Source organism: Eschrichtius robustus, chromosome 11, assembly GCF_028021215.1.
Source record: "Eschrichtius robustus isolate mEscRob2 chromosome 11, mEscRob2.pri, whole genome shotgun sequence".
Lineage (NCBI taxonomy): Eukaryota > Metazoa > Chordata > Mammalia > Artiodactyla > Eschrichtiidae > Eschrichtius > Eschrichtius robustus.
In genome coordinates, this window is record NC_090834.1 from 42,211,979 (window position 1) to 42,233,998 (window position 22,020).

Consider the following 22,020-nt stretch of genomic DNA (forward strand, 5'->3'; position numbering starts at 1 on the left):
GGGCCTGATAATTTGCTATTTGAGGGAGTCTGTCCTATACATTATAGGATGTTTAGCAGTAATCTTGGCCTCTACTCACTAGACACCAGTATCTCTTTTCGCTGTGAGAACCAAAAATGTCTGTATATACTGCCAAATGTCTCCTGGAGGGCAAATTGCCCCAGATTAAGAACCACTTTGATATGGCTACCTCTCAGGCTTGTTTCGAGGGTTAAATGAAATAATAATAATGACACTTAGTGTAGTGTTTGGCATGTAATAAAAATTGGATAATTAGCTATTATCAATACCAGAGGGTACATTCTTGTCTCATGGCAGAAAGAATTCAGAGATGAGACAGGGAGGTCAAGAAAGCAAAGTGAGGATTTATTTACGTGATAGTATGCTCTCAAGGGGAGAGCAGGCAGACTCAGGTAAGTAGCTGACCTGAGTTTCTTTGGCAAGCTGGTTATGTGGGGTGTAGAAAAGAAGAGGTGAAATATTCATTGGGGAGGGAAGGTTTTGGGAGTCATGTTCCCTGATTTTCATCTCAGCTCCACCTTCCTGAGACGGGGAGGGATTTTTGTCCTTATTTAGTCTTGATCGGAAGTGTCATGGTGGAGGTGCTCGATGGGTACTTCTTATCTGCAAGGCTAATTTTATTGTAATGAGAGCATAATGAGCAAAAGGTTACATTTGGAAGCCAGAGATTCCCACCTTTTCTCATCTTTCTTTGTCTGCCTCCCAGACATTTATCACCCCAAAATGTGTGGTTCCCTGTCAGTCTGGAGATTCCTGCTCTTCTTTGTCTGCCCAAGCACCCCCGTTATTTACAAGATGTGTGGGTTCCTGCCATTTGGCCCATATCCCCTTTCTTGGCTCATATCTAGCTAACTGCCTGCTTTGACATTTTTATCATAAGAATGTGTGATGGACACATTTTACAAAAATTCACTTACTACAATTTTTGCCACGTTTCGTATTTGTGTCAAATCCCTTCACGTGCACATACTGGCCATGATATTCTAGGCACAGACAACTCTTGCCTTGTGCCACCCTTCACATTCTCCTCTGCCCACCTTTTAAATCCAGCTGTTGCTGTGGTGATCATCTGCACACAGCGTAACCTCAGCTGCACCATACCTCTCTCACTTCTGTCCTGAGGCATCTCTGCTGCTGTAGGATACATGCCCAGAGGAACCCACTTAGCCATTCCGACACATGAGCAAACCTAGAAGTGTGAAGGAGTTAACATCTCATGGGGCAATGCTTAGCCAAGGTGACGTGGAACATGATGGATAAATACTCCCTCCTCCATCCATTGGGCAAACTGTTTTGTGGTGCATTCTATGGATTCACAGAGGGTCTGAGTGGGATCAAGTATCAGATGTCACAGTGGTGATCACCTCGGTAATGCATTCTTTTTTTTTTTAATTTTTTTAATTTATGGCTGTGTGGGTCTTCGTTTCTGTGCGAGGGCTTTCTCTAGTTGTGGCAAGCGGGGGTCGCTCTTCATCGCGGTGCGCGGGCCTCTCACTATCGCGGCCTCTCTTGTTGCGGAGCACAGGCTCCAGACACGCAGGCTCAGCAATTGTGGCTCACGGGCCTAGTCGCTCCACGGCATGTGGGATCGTCCCAGAGCAGGGCTCGAACCCGTGTCCCCTGCATTGGCAGGCAGATTCTCAACCACTGCGCCACCAGGGAAGCCCGGTAATGCATTCTTGAGTTGACATCATCCTTCTCTCTTTCACTCTTCCCACTCCCTCTCTACTATTTCTTGCAATCACTTCCCAAAATAAACTACCAGCATGCAAGCCCTTATCTCAGGTTCTGTTTGGAGGGAAGCTAGGCTAGCCTAGTTCAGTAAGAGAATATAGTATTCACTCACTTAAAACATATTTCATGCCCACTGTGGACCTAAGCATGGGTATTTGAATTTTATCAATGACGAAAAATAAATTAAAATATTTACCTAAACTCATCCTCCAAGTCAGCTGTAAAATCAGTTTTTCAGTTATTCAGTCCTGTGGTTATACCTTAATTTTTTTAAATGACTTTTATTAGGAAAACACTCTAAATAATGACAACTTATGAGTGCAGACATGTTCAGATCAGCTAATTTATTTGTTCAGTATCTGTGGTTCCTGCTAGTACAAAACTAATTTCCCAGGCACAGGTGTAGATGGTTGAACCTGTGAAATTAGTGCATCAGTGTGCTGTCTTCTTTGGACCTTATTTCAACAACACTTACTGGATTAATTTTGAACAGTCCCATTTTTTAACTTTTTATTTTGAAATATATCACATTTACAGAAATTTGCAAGACCAGCATAAAGAACTTTTCACCAAGGTTCACAGGTTAATATTTTGACGTATGTGCTTTATTATTTTCTCTTCATGTACACACACACACACATATATATACATGACCCATTTACAAAAATGTTGTACACATAACACCCTTTGACCCCCTAATATTTTAGTGTGCATTTGTTAAGAATAAGAATATCTTCCGAAAGATGGCAGGGTAGGAGGACGCAGAGTTTACATCTCCTCACAACTAGGGCACCTACTAGGCAGTGGTGGGGGACCTTGGACACTAAGGGGACAGGAGGGATCCCCGCACGACCAGACAGTATGTGGGGAGGAAGAAAAGTGTAGGCGGGGTGGGACCGGCACCCTTGAGGGGGGCTGGAGGAGGGCAGAGGTTCCCACGCTTGGAGGGAGTCCCACAGCGAGGGGATCAGCAGGGATGGAGAGGGACCATCAGGGGATCTGAAGGACGTGCGGCCAGCATCTCGGCCACCCACTTTGGCCCTGGCAAGCCATCTGCTGTCCTGGGCCTGAAACCCCACCCCCAGGGCCCCTTCCAGCCACACGGCTCCCAGGCCTGAACCCTGCCCCAGCCGGGGTCTCTTCCAGCCACATGGATCCCAGTGGAACTGAGTACCGCCCCTCACAAAGCCTCCATGGGCTGCAGAGTTCCCAACAACCTGCGTGCCACCCCGACAAAGCCTCTTCCAGCCAAGCGGGTTCCAGGCCTGAGCCCCACCCCAACCCCCATCAAAGCCTCTTCCAGCTGTGTGGTCCCAGGCCTGAGACCCACCTCTGCCAAAGCCTCTGAGTTCCACCCCCACCTCCAAGGCCTCCTCTGTCTGTGCTGGCCCCTGTGGGTGCACCTGTGGAAGCCTGCACCCCAGCTGGCCTACTCAGACACGTGTGCTCTGGGCCAGCTCCAGGGACAGACACTGGCAGGAGGAACACAGGCAGAGGTGGGGCTGACAGGCGGGTCCAGAGACCTACCTAGAGGTCTTGGAGGCCTACTGGGGAGGCGGGGGGAGGCTGTAGCTCACCATGGGGTCAAGCACACTGATAGAGGAGCACCAGGGAATTTTTTATTTTTTTAATTAAAAAAAATTTTTTTTCTTTTATTTTTAAATTTTATTTATTTATTTTTATTTTTAAATTTTCTTTATTTTATTTTCCTTATTTAATTTTTGGTTTTGTTGTTGTGTTTCATTTTTATCTTTATTTTTTCTAATATATTATTTATTTTTCTAATTTTATTTTATTTTATTTTTTATTCTTCATTATTGTTCTGATCTTTTCTGTTTGTTGCTTTTTTTTTTTTATTCAAACAGAAAGTCACAAAAATTATAATCATCCTCATCTGTTCACTCAGTCCCATGTAATTAATTTTGTTTTTCGTCTTGATCTTTTGTTAGCACTTTTATGAATTCATCAGTTTTCCATTAGAGTTCTGAAAATACTTATTCATTCAGTTCAGCAGTTTAGTTAGTTACCAGAAACCTGTACTTGTCAGAGTATTTTCCGTGAATTCCTTGAAGATGAAACACTTTTATAGGAACATTTTTGCAAAAGCATCAGAGTACACTCAGAACTCTCTGTAAATGACAAAAGACTTAAAAATGACCACAGTTAAAGATTTGATGAAAGTTCTTAATAATGCAATTGACAAGGAAATTTGGTTATTTCTGAGATATACATTTTAAAATAATAACTAGAATTATGACTTATAACATTATACCAGAACATATAAGGTTTTTAGAAATTTCATGTAGTGTCTGAAACATTTATGTTAACATATTTCCATACAAATAACCCAAAGAAAGTTTAGTATTAGTTGTGGTTTTTTTTTGTTTGTTTGTTTTTTTATACAGCAGGTTCTTATTAGTCATCAATTTTATACACATCAGTGTATACATGTCAATCCTAATCGCCCAATTCATGTTGCTTTTTTTTTAATTAATGGCACTATTTCTAATTTTTTATTTATTTATTTATTTATTTGGCTGCATTGGGTCTTCGTTGCTGCACGTGGGCTTTCTTTAGTTGTGTCGAGCAGGGGCTCCTCTTTGTTGTGGTGCGTGGGCTTCTCATTGCAGTGGCTTCTTGGTGCGGAGCACAGGCTCTAGGCATGCGGGCTTCAGTAGTTGTGGCACGTGGACTCAGTAGTTGTGGCTCGCGGGCTCTAGAGCACAGGCTCAGTAGTTGTGGCACATAGGCTTAGTTGCTCCGTGGCATGCGGGATCTTCCCGGACCAGGGCTTGAATCCGTGTCCCTGCATTAGCAGGCAGATTCTTAACCACTGCACCACCAGGGAAGGCCCTGTTGCTTTTTTCTTTTTTTTTTTTTTGTCTTTTTCTGCCATGCTTCATGGCTTGCAGAGTCTTGGTTCCCAGGCCAGGGGTCGAGATTGAGCACCTGTGGTGGGAGCACCAAGTCCCAAACATCTGGACCAACAGAGAACTTCAGGTCCCAGGGAATATTAATTGGGTGAAGTCTCCCGGAGGTCCTCATCTCAGCATCAAGACCCGGCTCCACCCAACTGCCTACAAACTCCAGTGCTGGACGCCTCAGACCAAACAACCAGCAAGACAGGAACACAGCCCCATCCATCAAAAAAAAAAAATGAGATGACAAAAATTATGTTACAGACAACGGAGCAAGGTAAAAACTTACAAGACCAAATAAATGAAGAGGAAATAGGCAACCTACTGGAAAAAGAATTCAGAGTAATGATAGAAAAGATGATCCAAAATTCCAGAAACAGAATTGAGGCATGGATTGAGAAAACACAAGAAATATTTAACGAGGACCTAGAAGCACTAAAGAAACAGGGATGAACAACACAATAACTACAATGAAAAATACAATAGAAGGAATCAATAGCAAATAACTGAGACAGAAGAACGAATAAATGAGCTGGAAGATAGAATGGTGGAAATAACTGCCGAGGAGCAGAATAAAGAAAAAAGAATGAAAAGAAATGAGGACAGTCTCAGAGACCTCCAAGACGACATTAAACACACCAACATTCAAATTATGGAGGTCCCCGAAGAAGAAGAGACAGAGGAAGGGTCTGAGAAAATATTTGAAGAGATTATAGTCAAAAACTTCCCTAACATGGGAAAGGAAATAGCCACCCAAATCCAGGAAGCACAGAGAGTCTGATACAGGATAAGCCCAAGGAGAAACACACCAAGACACGTACTAATCAAACTAACAAAAATTAAATTCAAAGAAAAAATATTAAAAGCAGCAAGGGAAAAGCAAAAAATAACATACAAGGGAATCCCTATAAGGTTATCAGCTGATTTTTTAGCAGAAACTCTGCAGGCCAGAAGGGAGTGGCAGGATATATTTAAAGTAATGAAAGGGAAAAACCTGCAATCAAGATTACTCAACCCAGCAAGGATCTCATTCACATTTGACAGAGAAATCAAAAGCTTTACAGACAAGCAAAAGCTAAGAGAATTCAGCACCATCAAACCAGCTTTACAACAAATGCTGAAGAAACTTCTCTAGGTGGGAAACACAAGAGAAGAAAAAGACCTACAAAAACAAACCCAAAATAATAAAGAAAATGGTAATAGAAACATACATATCAATAATTACCTTAAATGTAAATAGATTAAATGCTCCAATCAAAAGACACAGACTGGCTGAATGGATACAAAAACAAGACCCATATATATGCTGTCCACTTCAGACCTAGAGACACATACAGACTGAAAGTGAGGGGATGGAAAAAGATATTCCATGAAAATGGAAATCAAAAGAAATCTGGAGTAACAATACTCATATCAGACAAAATAGACTTTAAAATAAAGACTGTTATAAGAGACAAGGAAAGACACTACATAATGATCAAGGGATCGATACAAGAAGAAGATATAACAATTATAAATATGCACCCAACATAGGAGCACCTCAATATATAAGGCAAATGCTACCAGCCATAAAAGGGGAAATTGACAGGAACACAATAATAGTGCGGGACTTTAACACACCACTTATACCAATGGACAGATAACCCAGACAGAGAATAAATAAGGAAACACAAGCCTGAAACGACACAATAGACCACAGAGTCTTAATTGATATTTACAGGACAGTCCATCTGAAAGCAGCAGGATACACTTTGTTCTCAAGTGCATACAGAACATTCTCCAGGATAGATCACATCTTGGGTCACAAATCAAGCCTTGGTAAATTTAAGAATATTGAAATCGTGTCAAGCATCTTTTCTGACCACAACACTGTGAGATTAGAAATCAATTACAGGAAAAGAACTGTAAAAAACAAACACATTGAGGCTAAACAATATGCTAATAAATAAGCAAGAGATCACTGAGGAAATCAAAGAAGAAATTTAAAAATACATAGAAACAAATGACAATTAAAACACAATGACTGAAAACCTATGGGATGCAGCAAAAGCAGTCCTAAGAGGGAAGTTTATACCAGTTTAATTCTACCTCCAGAGACAAGAAAAATCTCAAACAGCCAAAACTTACACCTAAAGCAACTAGAGAAAGAAGAACAAAAGCCGAAGTTAGTAGAGGGAAAGAAATCATAAAAATCAGAGCAGAAATAAATGAAACACAAATGAAGAAAGCAATAGCAAAAATTAATGAAACTAAAAGCTCGTTCTTTGAGAAGATAAACAAAATTGATAAACCTTTAGCCAGACTCATCAAGAAAAAAAGGGAGAGGATTCAAATCAAAAATATTAGAAATGAAATAGAAATTACAGTGGACACCACAGAAATACAAAGGATCATAAGAGACTACTACAAGCAATTATATGCCAATAAAGTGGACAACCTGGAAGAAATGGAAAACTTCTTAGAAAGGTACAACCTTCCAAGACTGAACCAGGAAGAAATAGAAAATATAAACACACCAATCACAAGTAATGGAATTGAAACTGATTAAAAATCTTCCAACAAACAAAAGTCCAAGACCAGATGGCTTCACAGTGAATTCCGTCAAACATTTAGAGAAGAGCTGTTCTCACTGTTTACACCCATCCTTCTCAAACTCTTCCAAAAAATTAAGGAGGAAGGAACATTCCCAAGCTCATTCTATGAGGCCACCATCACCCTGATACCAAAACTAGATGAAGATAGCACACAAAAAAGAAAATTACACACCAATATCACTGAAGAACATAGACGCAAAAATCCTCAACAAAATACTAGCAAAGAGAATCCAACAGCACATTAAAAGGATCATACACCATGATCAAGTGGGATTTATCCCAGAGATGCAAGGATTCTTCAATATATGCAAATCAATCAATGTGATACACCATATTAACAAATTAAAGAATAAAAAACATACAGTCATCTCAATAGATTCAGAAAAAGCTTTTGACAAAATTCAACACCCATTTATGAAAAAAAACTCTCCAGAAAGTGGGCATAGAGGGAACTTACCTCAACATAATAAAGGCCATATACGACAAACCCACAGCAAACATCATTCTCAGTGGTGAAAAACTGAAAGCATTTCCTCTAAGATCAGGAACAAGACAAGGATGTCCACTCCCACCACTATCAGTCAACATAGTTTTGGAAGTCCTAGCCGTGGCAATGAGAGAAGAAAAAGAAATAAAAGGAATCTAAATTGGAAAAGAAAAAGTAAAACTGTCACTGTTTGCAGATGACATGATACTATACATAGAAAATCCTAAAGGTGCCACCAGAAAAGTACTAGAGCTGATTAATGAATTTGGGAAATTTGTAGGATACAAAATTAATGCACAGAAATCTCTTGCATTCCTATACACTAACAATGAAAGATCAGAAAGAGAAATTAAGGAAACAATCCCATTTACTATTGCAACAAAAAGAATAAAATACCTAGGAATAAACCTACATAAGGAGGTAAAATACCTGTACTCAGAAAACTATAAGACACTGATGAAAGACATCAAAGATGACACAAACAGATGGAGAGATATACCATGTTCTTGGATTGGAAGAATCAATATTGTGAAAATGACTGTACTACTGAAAGCAATCTACAGATTTAATGCAATCCCTATCAAATTACTGATGGCATTTTTCACAGAGCTAGCACAAAAAATTTTACTATTTGTATGGAAACACAAAAGACCCTGAATAGCCACAGCAATCTTCAGAAATAAAAACGGAGCTGGGGGAATAAGCTCCCTGACTTCAGATTATACTACAAAGCTACAGTAATCAAGACAGTATGGTACTGGCACAAAAACAGAAATATAGATCAATGGAACAGGATAGAAAGCCCAGAGATAAACCCACACATCTATGGTCACCTAATCTATGACAAAGGAGGCAAGAATATACAATGGAGAAAAGACAGTCTCTTCAATAAGTGGTGCTGGGAAAACTGGACAGCTACATGTAAAAGAATGAAATTAGAACACTCCCTAACACCATACACAGAAATAAACTCAAAATGGATTAAAGACCTAAATGTAAGACTGGATACTATAAAACTCTTAAAAGAAAACATAGGAAGGACACTCTTCGACATAAATCACAGCAAGATCTTTTCTGACCCACCTCCTAGAGTAATGAAAGTAAAAACAAAAATAAATGGGACCTAATTAAACGTAAAAGCTTTTGCACAGCAAAGAAAACCATAAACAAGATGAAAAGACCACCCTCAGAATGGGAGAAAACATTTGCAAATGAAGTAACTGACAAGGGATTAATCTCCAAAATATACAAACGGCTCATGCAGCTCAATATCAAAAAAACAAGCAACCCAATCCAAAAATGGGCAGAAGACCTAAATAGACATTTCTCCAAAGAAGATATACAGATTGCCAACAAATACATGAAAGGATGCTCAACATCACTAATCGTTAGAAAAATGCAAATCAAAACTACAATGAGGTATCAGCTCACACTGGTCAGAATGGCCATCATCAAAATATCTACAAACAATAAATGCTGGAGAGGGTGTGGAGAAAAGGGAACACTCTTGCACTGTTGGTGGGAATGTAAATTGATACAGTCACTATGGAGAATAGTATGGAGGTTCCTTAAAAATCTAAAAATAGAACTACCATATGATCCAACAATCCCACTACTGGGCACATACCCAGAGAAAACCGTAATTCAAAAAGACACATGCACCCCCAATGTTCATTGTAGCACTGTTTACATAGCAAGGACACGGAAGCAACCTAAATGTCCATCGACAGATGGATAGATAAAGAAGAGGTAGTACATATATACAATGGACTATTACTCAGACATAAAAAAGAATGAAACTGGGTCATTTGTAGAGACATGGATGGGCCTGTCATAGAGAGTGAAGTAAGTCAGAAAGAAAAAAACAAGTATCATATATTAACACATATATGTGGAATCTAGAAAAATGGTACAGATGAACCTATTTGCAGGGTAGGAATAGAGACGCAAACATAGAGAACAGACAGGTGGGGAGAGAAGGGGGAGTGGGATTAATTGGGAGATTGGAATTGACATATATACACAACCATGTGTAAAACAGGTAACTAGTGGGAACCTGCTGTATAGTACAGGGAGCTCAGCTTGGTGCTCTGTGGTGGCCTAGATGAGGGGATGGGAGGGAGATCCAAGAAGGAGGGGATATATGTATTCATATAGCTGATTCACTTCGTAATACAGAAGAAACTAGCACAACATTTTAAAGCAACCATACCCCTATTTTTTTTTTAAAAAGTAAGTGTAAAAGTAACATCAGATTTTGTAACAGTAACTTGAATGCAAGAAAACAATAGATATTGTTTTGAAAGAGAAGAACTTCATTTTTGTAGTTTCACAACCAACTAAGCTATTATTGAAATGTGAAAGAAAAATAAATTTCTTTTTGGGCAAAAAAAAAAGAAGAATATCTTCCATTTCTCATATAACCACAATCCAGTTACAAAATTTAACGTGGATAAAACACTGTTGTCTAATCTACAGTCAATAGTTACTTTTGACAACTGTCCCCAAATGTCCTTTAAAACTTTTTTTCTTGTCCAAAGTACAGTTAGGACAGGATAATACATTGCATTTTGTTGTTACGCCTCAGTCTTCTTTTATCTGTGACATGAACAGTCTCTCGCTCTCTCTTTTTCTCTCTCTCTCTCAACAAATTGTAAGAAATACGTTATTAAAATATCGAGAGAAAGAAAAATTCCCATTATCCATGTTAACTGCTTAGCCATTGTGATGGAAATCATCCCAAAACATTTTATCTACCTCCTGCTCTATAGTAAATGCTCTGAAGGTCAATTAACTCCTTCTGAAGACATGAACTTACAAGCACTAAATATTCCATGCTGCAGAGGTGTTTCTGTTTATCTGTGTGTGGTCCCATTGTGCTCCAGGAAGGATTTACGATTACTTACACATGTACAAGATAAAACAAAAGAAAAATGTTTACAGTGGAGAGCTTCTCTATTCCCTAGTTTCTCCCCTAGTTCTCTAGCTTTACACTTCTTTACCTTTACTTTTTCCTCACCCAAGCACTAATTCCATGGGAAAATCCATCCATCTCCAGCAAGAAACCTCACCCCAATGACTGCAGGCTGCCATTTTGACTTTCCTTGGTCATAAGCACCTTCACTTGGTGGGCTCCTTTTTCAGTTGAAAATATTAAAAATTATATCTTATAAGTTAGATGATATAAAGATGAATATATTAATATTATATATTAGAACATTTTCTTGGAACAAAAAAAAGTTTCCTTTTCTAATTTAAAAGAAATCAAACATTTTCATGTGACCCCCCGCCAAAGTACTGTGGGCCTTAGACACTGTGCCTACTGCATCTAATGCATGAGGCAGCCCTGCTGTCACATCCATTTGCATTTGCCAAGTTGAGTGATTTTATGTGGAGGCATACTCAGGCACTACATCAGGAGGGTTATGGATGGCCCCTGGCTCCCAGTCCCCACCGGAAGTGTGCAGAAGGTGGATGAAGGTGGATCCCAAACCCAAGATCAACAGCCAAGGGTAGACGCAGGTCTTCCAGGTCAGATTTCCTTTGCAGTAGTCCCCTCTGTGTGAGTGCAGGTATGTCTGCTTATTTTATTTAATTATGGAAACTTTTTGGTTTTGTTGAGTTTCTCTATTGATTTCCTGCTTTCAATTTCATTGATTTCTGCTCTAGTTTCTTTTCTTCTGCTTATTTTGGATATAATTTGCTATTCTTTTTCTAGTTTCCTTAGGTGGAAATTTAAATGATTGATTTTAGATCTTTCTTCTTTTCTAATATATGCATTCAATGCTATAGATTTCCCTCCAGCACTACTTTCACTGCATCCTGCAATCTTGATAAGTTGTATTTTCATTTTTATTTAGTTCAAATATTTTTTAATTTCTCTTGGGATTTATTCCTTTACCTGTGTATTATTTAGAAGTGTGTTGTCTAATCTCCATGTATTTGGAGATTTTCCACTTATCTTTCTGCTACTGACTTCTACTTTATTCCCATTGTGGTTGGAGAGCAGACATTGTATGACTTCTATTATTTTTAATTTGTTAAGGTGAGTTTCATGGCCCAGAATGTGGTCCATCTTGGTGAATGCTCCATGAGAGCTTGAGAAGAATGTGTATTTTCGTGTTATTGGATGAAGTAGTCCATAGATGTTGATTATATACAGCTGATTGATAGTGTTATTGAGTTCAACTATGTCCTTATGATTTTCAACCTGCTATCTGTCCATTTTTGAGAGATGGATGTTGAAGTCTCTAACTATGAAAGTGGATTCATTTATTTCTCCCTGCAGTTCTATCAGTTTTTACCTTATGTAATTCAATGGTCTGTTATTAGGTGCATACACATTAAGGCTTGCTGTGTCTTCTTGGAGAACTGACCCTTTTATCGTTACATAACGCCCTGCTTTATCCCTGATAACTTTCCTTGCTTTGATGTCTGCTCTGTCTCAAATTAGTATAGTTACTCTTGCTTTCTTTTAATTAATGTTAACATGGTATAACTTTCTCCACCCATTTAACTTTTAATCTATATGTGTCTTTATATTTAAAATGGGTTTCTTGTAGACAGTATATATATATATATATATATATATATATATATATATATATACAGTTGGATCTCATTTTTTGATCTTCTCTGACCATCTCTGTTTTTAGGTGATGCTTTAGACCATTGATGTTCAAAGTGATTATTAACATAATTGGATTAATATCTACCATATTCATTACTGTTTTCTTTTCATTTCACTTATTCTTTGTTCCTACTTTTGTCTTCCACTCTTTCTTTGCTTTCGTGGTTTTAATATATTTTTATTGAAATATATTTGATATGTAACATTGTGCATATTTAAGGTGTACAACATGTTAATTTGATGCATTTGTATATTGTAATATGATTGTCATTGTAATGATAATTAGCACTTCTATCACATTACACAATTATTTTTTCTTTTTAGTAGTTTGAATACTTAAGTTCTAGTCTTTTAGCAAGTTTGATGATTATAATGCAATATTATTGTCTATATTCACTATACTGTACATTATATCTCTCTGGCTATTTACTATTTGTTGTAAGTTTGTACCCTTAAACACCATCTATCTTATTCCTAAATCCCCTTACCATGATAACCACCATTTTAATCTTTGTTTTTATGGGTTTGGCCTTTTATAGATTCTATGTATGTGATGTCATACGGTACTTGTCTTTCTCTGTCTGACTTATCTTGCTTAGCATAATGTGCTCAAGGCCCATCCATATTTTTGCAAATGGCGGGATGTCCTCCTTTCTCAAGGCTGAATAATATTCCATTATATACACATCTTCTTTATCTATACATCCATTGATGGGCAATTAGGTTGTTTCCATATCTTAGCTACTGTAAATAATTTTGCAAGAAACATGGGAATGCATGTATCTCCTTGATATCCTGTTTTCATCTCCTTTGAGTATATACTCAGAAATGGGATTGCTTGATTATATGGCAGATCTATTTTTAATTTTTTGAGTAACCTCCATATTGTTTTCCATAGTGGTTGAACCAATTTACATTTCCACCAACAGTGTACAAGCATTCCCTTTTCTCCACATCTTCACCAACTCTTATCTCTTGTCTTCTTGAAGATAGCCATTCTAAGAAGTGTGAAGTGATATCTCACTGTGGTTTTGATTTGCATTTCCCTCATGATTTGTGGTGTTGAGCCTCTTTTCATGTACTCATTGGCTATTTGCATGTCTTCTTTGGAAAAATGTCTATTTAGTTCTTCTGCCCATTTTTAAATCAGATTGTTTGCTTCTTTGTTATGGAGTTGTATGGTTTCTTTATATATTTTGGATGTTAACCCCTTATCCAAATATGATTTGCAAACATCTTCTCCCATGGGTGCCTTTTCATTTTGTTAATTGTTTCTTTTGCTGTGCAGAGATCTTAAGCTTGATGTAGTCACATATGTTTTTGTACCAGTACCACACAGTTTTTATTACTATGGCTTCACACATAGTATTGTTTGAAATCAGGAAGTGTGATGCCTCTGGCTTTGTTCTTTTCCTCTGGAGTGCTCTTGCTATTTGATGTCTTTTGTGGTTCCATACAAATTTTAGGGTTGCTTTTTCTATTTCTGTGATATATTCTATTGGTATTTTGATAGGGATTGTGTTGAATCTATAGATGGCTTTGGGCAGTATAAACATTTTAACAATATTAATTCTTCTTATCTATGAACAGAGGATGTCTTTCCATTTGTGGCTTCTTCAATTTCTTTCAGCAAAGTCTTGTAGATTTTGTTGTATACATCATTCCCTTCCTTGGTTAAATTTATTCCTAAGTATTTTATTGTTTTTGATTGCAATTATAAATGGGATAATTTTATTTCTTTTTCAGATGTTTCATCATTTGTGTATGGAAATGCAACTGATTTCTGTATGTTGATTTCGTATTCTTCAACTTTACTGAAATTGTTGATTTCAGTTCCAACAGTTTTTTTGTTGTCTTTGGAATTTTCTATGTAAAAATCATATCATCTGCAAATAGTGGTAATTTTATTTCTTCTTTCCTGATTTAGCTGTATTCTATTTCTTTGTCTTACCTAATAGCTCTAGCTAGGACTTCCAGTACTATACTGAATAAGAGTGGTGAGAATGGGCATCCTTGTCTTGTTCCTGATTTTAGAGGAAAGGCTTTCAATTTTTCTTCATTGAGTGTAATGTTAGCTGTGGATTTGTCATATATGACCTTTATTATATTGAGGTATGTTCCTTCTATACCCAATCTGCTAAGGTTTTTTGTCATGAAAGGATGTTGTAAATATTTTATCAAATGTTTTTTCTGCATCTATTGAGATGCTCATGTGATTTTTATCTTTCCTTTTATTAATGTGATGTGTTACATTTATCAATTTGCATATGTTGAAGCATCCCAGGGGTAAATTCCTCTTGGTCATGGTGTATAATCCTTTTAATGTGTCTTGAATTTAGTTTGCTAATATTTTTTTTAAAAATTTTGCATTTATACTGATCAGGGATTTTGGTCTACAGATTTCTTTTCTTGTGGTTTCCTTATCTGGCTTTGGTATCAGGGTAATGCAGGCCTCATAGAATGAGTTTGGAAATGTTCCCTTCTTCTCAATTTTATAGAAGAGTTTGAGAAGGATTGGTATTAATTCTTCTTTAAATATTTGGTAGAACTTTCCAGGGAAGCCCTCTGGCCCTGGTTTTCTCTGCTGGGAGATTTTCATTATTGATTGAATCTTGTTACTAGTTATTGAATATGTTCAGATTTTCTTTTTCTTCCTGATTCAGTCTTGGTAAGTTGTGATTTCTAGAAATTTATCCATTTCTTCTAGGTTATCTAATTTGTTGACTTATAATTGTTCTTAGTAGTCTCTTATGATCCTATGTATTTCTGTAGTATCAGTTGTAATGTCTCCTGTTTCATTTCTAATTTTATTTGAGTTTTCTCTCTTTTTCTTAGTCAGTCTAGCTAAAGGTTGGTCAATTTTGTTTATCTTTTTGAAAACCTGGCTCTTACTTTTGTTGGTCCTTTCTATTGCTTTTCTGACCTTTACTTCATTTATCTTCACTCTGATCTTTATTATTTCCTTCCTTCTGCTAAATTTGAGCTTAATTTGTTCTTTTTTTTCCAGTTCCTTGAGGTGTTAAGTTAGGTTGTTTATTTGAGGTATTTCTAATGTCTTAATATATGCATTTATTGTTATTAACTTTCCTCTCAGAACTGCATTTGCTGCATCCCATAAGTTTTGCTGTGTTGTATTTCTATTTTCATTTCTTTTGAGATGATTTTTATTTCCCTTTTGATTTCTTCTTTGACCCATTGGTTATTCAAGTGTATTGTTTAGTTTCCACATATTTGTAGATTTTCCAGCCTTCCTCTTGTTGATGATGTCTGGTTTCATACCATTGTTGTCAAAAAAGATAGTTGGTATGATTTCAATCTTAAATTTGCTCAGATTTGCTTTGTGTCCTATCATATGATCTATCTTGTAGAATGTTCCATGTGCTCTTGAGAAGAATGTGTATTCAGAATACACACTGTATTATAAATAGAACAACAATATAAAGTTGTTCTCTATATATCTAAGTCCATTTGCTCCAAAGTATGTTTCAAATTCCAACATTTCCTTGTTGACTTCTGTCTGGATGATCTATCTATTGCTGACAGTGGGGTATTGAAGTGTCCTACTCTTATTGTATTGTTGTCTATTTCTCCCTTTAGATCTGTTAGTATTTGCTTAATATATTTTGGTGCTTTGATATTGGGTGCATATATAATATTTACGATTGTTATATCTTCTTGAAGTTTGACCCCTTATCATATTATAATGATCTTCTTTGTCTCTTGTTGTCATTTTAGGCTTAAAGTCTACTTTGTCTGACATAAATATGGCTACCCCTGCTTTCTTTTGGTTTCCACTTACATGGAATATCTTCCATCCCTTCACTTTGGGCCTATATGTGTTTTTAGAGCTGAAATGAGTCTCCAGTAAGCAGCATATAGTTGGGTCTTGGTTTTTTTTTGGGGGGGGGGTTGTTTTGTTTTGTTTTTAATCCATCCGGCCACTCTTTTGATTGGTGAATTCAACCCATTTACCTTTAGAGTGATTATTGATATATAAGGCCTTACTACTGCCATCTTATCATTTGCCTTCTGGTTATTTTGTATCTCTAGTGTTCCTTTCTTCCCTCTGTTTCTGTCTACCTGTGTAAATTGGTGCTTTTCTATGGTTATGTCCTCAGACTCCCCTCTTTTTATGTTTTGTGACTGTATTCTAGATTTTAGCTTTGTGGTCACCATGAGGATTACAAAAAACACCTCATAGATAAAGTAGTCCATTTTATTTTATTTTTTTTATTTATTTATTTTTAAAGCCAGAGAGAAGGGTTTACTTAAGGGGATGGTTGGATACCATCTTTCATGGGAAAAATTCTCTTCATTTACCTTGGACGTTTTCTCTTACAAATGAATCAAAATCAGGCGGTCAAAGCCTACTTAATAAAATACAAAATCCAATTCATAATAAACCTCCTATCAAACTCAGAAGATGGGAGTGATCTAGACTTGATCAAACATGTCTATGAGAAAAGTACAGGAAACACCTGCTTAATGGTCAATGTGTAAAATATCCCCTTTGAAGCCAGGAGCACGGAGGCCGCCACCCACTTACTTGCTCCTTACTTAGCGTTTTTAACGTGTCCTGCTTTCTCCTTGTTTCTATTACCCCCTCTGCCTTTTGTTTGATTCATCGAATTTTCTTGGATCCACGTGTTCCTCAATCTGTTTGGAATTATTCATTCTACTCCATCTCTTTTAGAAGTTACCAGTGGGGCCACCTGCTTACAAATGCCCAGGGTTCCTCTTCTCCCTCAGGTTGAGCATCTACAGGATTCCAGGACTAGAATTTCACTAATTTTTAGCTCCTCTGAACTCCTACATCCCCCAAATTTCGATGTCAATGCCTTCTGGAATTTTTTTTTTTTAAATTTTATTTGTTGGCTGCGTTGGGTCTTCGTTGCTGCGCACGGGCTTTCTCTAGTTGCGGGGAGCAGGGGCTACTCTTTGTTGCAGTGCGCGGGCTTCTCATTGCGGTGGCTTCTCTTGTTGCGGAGCACGGGCTCTAGGCGCGCGGGCTTCAGTAGTTGTGGCGCATGGGCTTAGTTGCTCCGCGGCATGTGGGATCTTCCCGGGCCAGGGAACGAACCCATGTCCCCTGCATTGGCAGGCGGATTCTTTTGTTTGGTTTTTTTTTTAAATTTTATTTATTTATTTGTTTATTTATGGCTGTGTTAGGTCCTCGTTTCTGTGCGAGGGCTTTCTCTAGTTGCGTCAAGTGGGGGCCACTCTTCATCGCGGTGTGTGGGCCTCTCACTATCGTGGCCTCTCCTGTTGCGGAGCACAGGCTCCAGACGCGCAGGCTCAGCAATTGTGGCTCACGGGCCTAGTCGCTCCGCGGCATGTGGGATCCTCCCAGACCAGGGCTCAAACCCGTGTCCCCTGCATTGGCAGGCAGATTCCCAACCACTGGGCCACCAGGGAAGCCCCTATAGGCAGGCGGATTCTTATCCACTATGCCACCAGGGAAGTCCCCTTCTGGAATTTCAATTCCAGATTATTCATCTTTCTTCGAGGATCATACTTATTCAGACTTAATAATACAGTTTACCCATTTCCTTGCTTTCTGGTCCGTCATGCATCCCACTTCTTCCTCTTTTCTTCCCACTTCTTTTTTTTTTTTCCCGGCTGAAAAGCATTATCTGTGCTTTCAGGGCAGGCAGCAAAACAACTCGCCTGGTGCCGGCTTTCACAGGAAGGGGCTTTGTTATCAGCCTGGGAGCTCTCGAGCTCAGAGGAAGCTCCCATCTCGGGCCGCTCTGACTAGGATTCAGGCCCCTTTCCTGTGCCTCGACGGCGCCCCGGCCCCTCCTGTCCGCGCACCACCTGGTCCAGGTTATGGAATTCGAGACTCAGGGTCGTATGCTCTCCAGGATCCGAGGGGGTCTCCTCACGGCTTTCTCGGAATCACCGATGCTTTTGAGGGAGTGTTGATGTCAGGCCAGTTCTGCTTTCCCTGTAGGTCTCACCTCACAGGCAGCCCTTGGAATTTCCTCTTTAACCAAGCCTCATCCACGTGTGTCACTCTCACACCCAGTCAGGATCCGTGTTTTTCTTCAGAGGGGAACCACTGGCCACGTTTCACAGGCTGCTGGGGGACCGCCGTCAGTATCCTGACCCTGCAGCCGCTCGCTGGGAAGCTCTGAACACAGCTTCTCCGTCTCGTGAGCATCCTGGGGCTCCCTCTGCCTAGACACCTCGTGCACTGCTCTGTCCCTTGGCACTGCCTGTCCTGTGGGAAGCAGACCTGGGCCTGCCCGGATCCTGGGGGAGCTTGCAGGCTCAGTCCGGGCAATACAGGTAGCGGGGGAGACAGTGGGGACAGGAATGGGGCTCCAGTTGGGGGAGGGTCTCTTGGAGTATTTAGTAAATGCCCAGGTCAGAAAGAGACGGGCTGGCTGTGGTGGGCATAGGGCGCTGCGACCGAATACAGGTAGGTGCCGGAGGGTGTCTGCATGACTATCAAAGCCGAGCCCGAGGGTATGAACCCAACGTAGGAACAGGCGGAAGGCTGGACCTCCCCGAGACCCCAGAACCCATAAGCATTGGGCAGCCCCTGGGGTCTCATCCCAGGTGCGTCACTGCCGGGGCCGGGGTCCTGCAGCACGTGTCCGTGTGCCGCGGCCGCCGTGGCTGCTCTGGCGAAAGGGGTCTCCCTGGCTTCTGGCTCCGCGGGCTGTTCGGGCACCTCTCCGCTGTCCAGCTCCAAATGCAGATCTGGCCCCAGCAGGCGTCCCGGCCCCTCCTGCAGTTGGGGGTCCCTGCGCCGGCCTCTTTCAGCCCTCTGGCTATCTCCCCTGCGGCGGCCTCGCCCTCTCTGTGCAAGGCGAGCCGAGTCCACGAAAGCGGGGGTCTCACATCTCATGGGGTTCACATAAGCAAAGGGTCTCGAGGGCTGGCCTGGCTGCGGGGGTCCGGCTGTCCCCCCAGGGTCTCCGCCTTCTGCACCAGGGCAGCCTGTCTCCTGGGGATGAACACCTTGATTAGTGGCCATTGAGCGAAAGCGCTTGGAGGGTCTCTGCTCCTGCATGAGGAATCTAGTCTCCCTGCCGTGACTCTGCGGCTGGCTCTGGGGGTCTGGAGACGCGGAGCGGCTTCCAGGAGACCCTTCCGGGAAGAGGGGCCTGGGCCTGAGGCGCTGGAGTCCAGGGGTGTCCGCAGTCACGACCGTCGTCCTGGTCCTGAGGGCAGCCTTCAGAAGTATCTCCCGCAGAGCAGGCCTGTCCTCTCAGGGGCTCTACAGGAAACTCGCTGCTCTTGAACCACCCAGGCCCCTCTTATAAGTCTGTCGGGATCACCCGTCGTGATTGGGTAGAAGGAGGGCGGGCCAGCCAGCTTAACCCGAGAAGAGTTGATTGGGTTCCAGTTTTCTGCTGCCCAGAGACCCTGCCTTGAAGAAACGGGTTCTAGGCGCAATGCTCCGTTGACGGGTTGATCTAATGATTACAGAAAAAGAAGTAGTCCATTTTATGCTGACAGTAACTTATCTTCATTCTCCTGTAAAATTCCACCCTTTTATTCCTCTCCCTTTACATTTTTGATGCCACAATTTACCTCTTTTTATACTGTGATTTAATTAACAAATTATGGTAACTATAGTTATTTTTAATGCTCTTCTCCTTTAACCTTTTACTATAATAAAGTGATGAAAACACCATTCTAATATAGTTACAATTTTCTAATTTTGACTTTTTATTATTCACCTTTACCAGAGTATTGTGTACTTTCCTATGTTTTTATGTCACTAATTATCATCTTTTCATTTCATCCTGAAGGACACCTTTCAGCATTTCTTGTGAGGCAGGTCTAGTGGTGGTGAGCTCCCTCAGCTTTTGTTTGTCTGGGAAAACCTTTCTTTCTTCTTCATATATGAAGGACAACTTTGCCAGATAAAGTATTCTTGGCTGGCATCTTTTCTCTTTCAACACTATGAACATGTCATTCCACTCTCTCCTGGCCTCAGGAGAGTTTCTTCTGAGAAATCCACTGATAGTCTAATAGGGGGTCCTTTGTAGGTTGCTTTCTTTTCTTCCAAGGCTGCCTTTAAGATTCATTCTTTATCATTAATTTTTGACAGTTTCATTATAACGTGTCTTGGAAAAGGTCTTTTTACATTGAGATAATAGGGTGTTCTATGAACTTCATGGACTTGTATTTCCATTTCCTTCCCCAGGTTTGGAAAATTCTCATCTCTAAATAAACTTTCTGCACCCTTCTTCCTCTCTTCTCCTTCTGGTATACTAATTATTCTTATATTTGTCTTTCCAATTAAATTTTATAACTTGTAGAGCTTCTTCACTTTTTAAAAGTCAGCCTCTTTCTTCTTCTGACTGAATTATTTCTAAATTCCTATCCTCCAAGTCACTTATTCTTTCTTCCATCTGATCTGCCCTGTTACTTATGCTCTCTAATGCATCCTTTATCTCATGCATTGAATTCTTCAGCCCCAAGATCTCTGTTTGGTTCTTTTTTATAATTTCAATCTCTTAGGTAAAGAATTCCTGTTCAATGATTTTATTCCTGAGTTCCTTGAATTGCCTGAGTTTTCTTGTAGCTGGTTGAATTTCTTCATAAATTATTAATTTATTTATAATTTATCATTTAGAAAGCAATATTCTGTGCCTTTGAATTTGGTTGCTGGAGAATTATCATTTTCTTTTTGTGAAATCATATTTCCTTTATTTTTCATAGTGTTTGATAATATGCACTTCTGCTTTCACACTTGAAGTAGCGGACTCCGTCCAGAGTTAAGTATTTATTTACTTTGGTTTTTACAGTTCAATAGGCTGACAATTAGAAACCTTTCTCTTGTATTCCAGAAGGTGGCGAAGTTGCTCAAGTTTTTGATTTCCCCTACTGGAGCTGTTTCTCAGGGCTGCAGTCAAGGGCACACACAAGGAGCTGGCAGCAGACTGGGGAGAGGTGTGGGCTTAGCATCTGGGGCTTTGGGGGTGTCCATAGCCCTCACAGGGGGATCCTTGAGTGGAGGACTCCCAGAGGTCCATAGTGGACATCCAGCTGAAGGCCCCAAGCATACAGCAGGAAATGTGTTCCTTCAATGCCCTTTGATATTCTTGTCTGCCTCCTTCCTCTTTCCTCTCTCTCCCCCAAGTCACAGAGGTCCCTCCTCAGAAATCTGGGTGCTGCTGGAGAGAAATGGGTCCCTCCAGCTGCAACCAGGGTAGCAGAGCAGTCTGTCACTCACCACTTTTGCTTTCCACCTTCTCTGTTGGAGAGGTAGCTGCTGCAACTGCTCAGTTGTCCAGTGTGTTGCAGTGTTGCCCTCAGGAAGGGGGCTGCCTTGGCCATGTCCTCCCTCTCCTCTGACTCCAAACTCATCCCTATCCCACTCTGATAGCATGCCAGTTTCTCCCATCAGGCAGGCTGGACCTCCACAAATTCTCTGTCTCCTGTGGTGTCTGCCCAGCTTTGCACTCTCCAGGCTCCCATTTTCCTAATCGTGGTAAGTGGGGTGGGGCAGGCTTACCGACTCTCTTGGATTCGCAGCCCCCTCTGAGGTCCTATCCACCCACTTTTGGATGTGCAGGTGGGTTGAGATCTCCCAGGTGTCCTGCTTTACCGTGCAGACACACTTTTGTTCAGTTATAGTTGCCCCATTAGTTGTAAATCAAAGGGGAGAGAAGA